Below are 5,840 nucleotides of genomic sequence, written 5' to 3'. Positions count from 1 at the left end.
CTGCTGAATTTCCTGATACAATAGCGGAGCGAATAAGCTTTAACTCCACTGACTGAAGAAGGAGGGTTAGGTTTTCATTCAATATTGGGGACCATTTGAGTCTTTTGGGGGCTGGTATATCCAAATTTACAGAAGGTATATATTGTGGCTCGGCAATAGAATAGTCAAAAGGCCCGCCTGCAAGCTCTAAAATTAGAGGTAGGTGATCACTCAGAGTATTATGGCCCACTTGAAACTTCCTTATAAAGCTGTGAGCAAATCTTGAGATTAAGATATAGTCTATAACACTTCCCCCAGCCTTGGAGAAATGGGTATATTCCCCGGGGCGGTCCCCCTCTATATTGCCGTTTAATATCAGCAGTTCCCTCCGTCTAGCAGCCTGCACTAAGCAGAGACCTGGGAAATTACTTCTACTATCTTTGGACAGACGTGTCGCGCCAATATCCGTCTGTTCTTCAGGGTCCAAAAATTGGTTGAAATGAGTGTGTAGACTGTTGTCATCTGTTCCTATACGAGCGTTGAAATCTCCACACACAATGGTCAGGGCAGACGGGTAAATAGATTCGAGTGGCTCTAAAAACGCCTCTAGCTCAGCCCATGTAGCCTTAACAACGGGTTTTTTTTGGCCTGGGGGGATATAGACATTGACCAGCAAGAGAATAGTTCTCTTGAAGCTAAGTAGGGCGGCTGTTGCTAAAGAGTTGCAGCTGGGTAGGGCTGTTAGGGAGTGCGCTAGCTCCGTGGAAATGAAGCAAGCTAGGCCACCACTAGATCTGCCGCCCCTTTGAGATGGAGAGGCAGGCAGGTAGTGGCAGTTATACCCATTAAGAAATATAGGGTCATTCTGCCATGTCTCCTGAAAGAAGATGATGTCAAATTGCTTAAGGTAACACAAAAATTGTTGATTATTTTTCTTGGCGTGCCAGCCCGCGATATTCCAGGACAGCACTTTTAGGCCCCGGGCCCTTCGGGGGGCTGGATCTATGTCACCACCATGTCCAGCAATTCTTTGGTGTCTAAAAAAACACACCCGTTGGTTCTTTTCGAGGCTGGCTGCTTGGAGAGAGTGTAGTGATCCTCTTTTCTTGGTGATTTGGGGCTAGATTTTGGAGTTGGGGGGGAAGCTAATTCATTCGGAGACAATTTAAGATAGCTGTGCCAGGAGCTTTGAGGTTTCACACCTTGCTTTGGTCTTACTTTATTGTACATCACAGGGGGCTCTGATTGTAATTCCACGTCCACACATTTAAAGGTGCCTCCCACTGTCTTCTTATCCACCAGACATTTGGGAGATATAGGCTGCACATAAGGGTCCTTCATTGTCTCACCTTGATCATCCTTTTTTTCTAGTCTGCTTCGAAGTAAATCAAATCTTTTCAGGATCTCAGTTTGAGCTGGAGAATGCAGTGACCAGAATCGCTTTATCAGCGAGAGTTCTTCCTCCCAAACGGAGTCCTCACTGTCCCACATGGGAGGCTCGACGCCAGTTGGGTGTGAGGCTTCCTTTTTTTCATTTGGTGCTGTTTGGTGGGGATGATCCTGCTGGAACTTATGCTTTCTATTTCGATGGTTTTGGTGGTTGGTTTTTTCCCTTTTGTGAACTTCCACTCCTATGCTCTTGGGCCCTATCAGAGGGGTTGCAGGTGCTCTATTTTCAAATATTCTTAACAGAACTATTCTTTCTTTTTTGAATAGGTTTTTAGCTCTAAAAATGAAACTGGCCAGATTATGATCTAAAAAAGTAATCAGTGCTCGTACCGAGCAATCATCTTGATGTAGATACTCTATAGCGGCTATGTCAGTTGCTTTTACTACCCCCGGTAAAATGCCACTTATAATAGACAAAAAGTGGTCTGTACGGTCCAACCCTGCGTAAAATCTAGGCGGTTTAGGGTAATTAGCAAAGACAAGCTTTTGTGGGATTAGGACTAAACTCCATTCTCTTTTGGGACACAACATCTGTCGAACTTGAGAGGAGTGGTTCCCCTCGATAGTTTGGGTCGCCTGCTCACCTCTGTCTACTGATTCTGTGCTGGCCATGAGAGGACTCTGGGGCGATATGACTGCAGATGGATCAGTTCCTTTGTCCCAGCTCGGTGTTGATTCTTCAGAACTTGATTTAGATTCTTTTATGGGTGTATCTACTTTACGTGTCTCTTTGATGGCATTCGACTTGGTTTTGTTTTTTCCACTTGTAGAAAGGGATGGAAGAAGGTTAAAGAGCTTCTGCCAATATTTTTTACAGGTACGGTGAGTTGTCTTAAGCCGCCTTAGGTTTTTCATGTTTTTGCTTTTCTTCCTCTTAGGCTCAGCTTTTTTCCTCCGGGGTTTACTGGGGAGTGGTGGATCCGGGCTGGCTAGGGGATTTGTATTCTGGTCTGAAGCGCTCACATGTTGTTTGAAGTTATCCACTAGGATGTATAAAATACTGCTGGAATGGAATACGAAGGATGAAGAAGTGAAATCAGTGATGGTTCAGTGGGCGAGGGACTTTGGGTACAGTATCCAACTGGAAGATTGGAATAGGTTATGGAAGGAGAATATAAAATTTACGGCGTGTACCTTATTGAAAGAAAACATGATGAAGATGCTTTACAGGTGGTATATGACACCAGTGAAGCTGGCAAAGATGTATAAGGTAGACAATAAATGTTGGAAGTGCGGACAAAAAGAAGGGACATTCTATCATCAATGGTGGGAATGCAAAAAAGTTAAAAGGTTTTGGGAGGAGGTTTACAACGAAATGAAAAAAATGTTGAGATACACCTTCGTTAAAAAACCAGAAATCTTCCTATTGGGTATGGTAAGAAAGGATATTGAAAGGAAAGATCGCAAACTTTTCCAGTATGCGGTAACGGCTGCTAGAATTGTGTTAGCTCAGAGATGGAAGCAGGAGGAAATCCCAACTGTGGAAGAGTGGAGAGAAAAACTGATAGAATATGCAGAACTTGACAGGTTAACAGGGAAAATTAGATATACCAAAGATCAAAAGTTTATTCAAGACTGGGAGAAATTTGTGGGTTATCTGGAAAATAACTGTGATGTAAATACAACGCTAGTGGGTTTTAAAGAGGCACTGTAAAGACCTAATAAGTATTGTCAATTAAAAAATAATGAAAGAAGGGAGGGAAAATGGCAATATGTAAGATTGGAATGTGTAAGAAAGGATAACTACGAATGATTGTCAGTAACGTTGAAGGAAGTCAAAAATTGGATAAGAATGTTGTAACATGGATAAAATGTATAATTGGTTGGAAACCAATAAAATTTTAAAATGCAAAAAAAAAAAAAAAAAAAAAAAGAAGTTATCCACTAGGGTCAGGAGCAGCCCGTTTGTTATCGCTAGAAATTTTTTAACGTTAAGGAGATCCTTAGAGATCTGGTATATCTGCTCCTGAAGATGATCACCCCACATTTCTGTTCCACAGTCATTGGCTTTCACCCAGTGGGATGAAAGATTACCTTCAAGTTCCAGCGGTGACAAATGAGGATTGGCATCGGATGTGTTGGCTGTGTTAGCCTTTGTAGCATTCTCTGCTATGGCAAGTTCTTGAGCTAGATTTGTTGGATGGTTTGTCCACTTGTTGTTTGTTTGCAAGTCCTTTAACTGTGTAGACCAATCCAACACTGTAAGTGGCAAAGGCATAGCTACATCTAGGATACTCTCATTCTGAGTTCTCTTGCTCGAGTCTTTTTGGGGAAAGTAGCTGGTAATTTTACTTTGTCTCCTTCGTCGTTCCATCGGCCTCTGTGGTGAATTAGGCAGAATTCCTTGGTCCTTGTAATTTTTCCTGGTGAGGACCATAGTGGGTATATGGGTATATATGGATGTATAGTAGGGGGTGCTTGCTTACCGGCGGCTTATCTTTTGTTCTAAGCTGGAGTAAACAGTAGCAGAGGTACGATTTATGGAAGTTTATGGAAGTTGCCTCCTGAACCTCTCCAACCTCTCCAACCTGTTTAGTTCTCCAGCTATTTACATCGGGACTTGTGAGGTATCAATCATTTGAAATGTTAGAAAATATTACTGGTCTTAAGCTTCTATATTGTGCCTTGTTTCGTTTAAAGTTCAGCTAGGTCTTTCTCCCTCATTCAACATCCTCACGACGTAACCAATAAGGTAGCTAGGCAGTATAACGAAGCAGAAAAAAGAAAACAAAAGTCCCTTGTAATAATTATCGGGTTGAACTTGCCTTGTGTTTCTTGGGGTTATAGCAGCTTCAATTCCTTCCCCTTTTTTTTTATAGATAAAAAGCTCGGCGTCCTTCCGAAGGAGTAGTTGGCCTCCCCCGTCTGCTAATTACCAGCTTCGTGAAGATAGGGCGGCTTGCTGAGCCTCCTTCGGATAAAAATAGGCCTTTGGCAGTTAATAGAAAAGAGTGATAATTTAAAACTGCTAAGCTCGGTTAAAAGAGAGGAGAAGAAAAAAAAAAAACTTTAAAAGAGCTGAAGAGTACTAATAAATCTATATATCAACGCGGAGCACAAAATTGAGCTACCGCTAACGACGCCATCTTGGATCCCCGGGCTTGCTTCGTGTAGTTCTTCATGTACTGTTCCCAGAATAGGTAAAGATCATTCAACAGTTTTCAAATCGAAAAACGGTGTTTCCTTTTGAGATCCTTTGTAACACCATCCAGTTCATTTAACCACAACCTACGACCCTTGAGGTTTTGACTGAAGCAAAAGGATTGATTCCATCCCTGTATCAAACAGCTGTGATTTGAGGATCGTCTGTTTCATAGCAGCTCCTGTGGCCCTTCCCTCTGCTGCATTTGGCATGAAGTTGCCGGTGATTTCCCCAGGAGTCAAAAGGCCTACCTACTCTGGGCTTATTCTTGGGAATCACTTTGCAACAAAGAAGGAAGCTTTTCGTCTTCTGTTTCTTTTCATTTTTATGTTTTCAAAATGCTTGATATCTGACACTGATTTCTGTATATTGTGTTTTCTTTGTTTTTCAAGCTTTCATAAAAAATAGCCTTTGAAACCAGCTGGTACAGTGGTCAGAAGACTTGCCTTCGTGTCCACAGAATGGAGAAGAAAAGTTCGCCCAACGCATCCCGGGGTGCGACCCCAGAGACCTCCGGCTGCCACCTGGCTGAGCCTTCTCATTGCCAGCTCACTTCGATGCCCTCTGTTCCCAGAGATACCACTGGAAGAGCTGCTTCCCTTAGCCAGGAAGAGTCGGCGTCCCAGCAGCCTTCCCAGCAGGCCTCCCACATTTCCTCCTCCTTGGGCAGTGCTCCATTGCAGGTCCCCGAGCAGCTTTCCGAAGAAAGGCCCCATGGCACTGGCCAAAGTGCTTCCCTCCCATCTCTGGATGAGGTTTCTTCTTCCCAGTGCACCACCCAGGGAATGGGTCACCAGCTTGCAGCGACATTCTCTAGCCTGCAGTCTGGGAGTAGGAAAAGTGTGATCACCTTTGCGGGGACCCAGGCTGTTTCCTCTACCTCTAAGTCTCCAGAGGGGTCTGTCCCAGCTCCGAGCACAGCTGATCTGGCTAAAGGCGGCCAGGGGCAAGGCCAGGTAAGTCCAGATTGAGAGGTAGGGAAAGGGCTTTGAGGCTGTAATGCCCTCCTTGAGTCTCTCCAGCTGGTTTGGACAACTGCCCCCATCCCTGACCCCTGGCCATACCGCCTGGGCCTGGTGAGAGATGGAGCCCCAGAACACCTGGAGTGCACCAGGCTGGGGAAGGATGTCGTGGGGTGGAAGGCAACAGGAAGGCAGACAGCCCATCCCGGGGTCGGTCCTTTTCCTCCTTCTAGCTTAATAGCTCACCTGAGCCGCCATCCTTTAAACTGGGGAAGCAGCAGCGGCTCATCAGAACTCACAAGTTAGGA

This window comes from Podarcis vaucheri, assembly GCF_965113315.1.
Source record: "Podarcis vaucheri genome assembly, chromosome: W".
NCBI lineage: Eukaryota > Metazoa > Chordata > Lepidosauria > Squamata > Lacertidae > Podarcis > Podarcis vaucheri.
The sequence above is the reverse complement of the archived record's forward strand: the minus strand, read 5'-3'. Positions refer to the sequence as shown.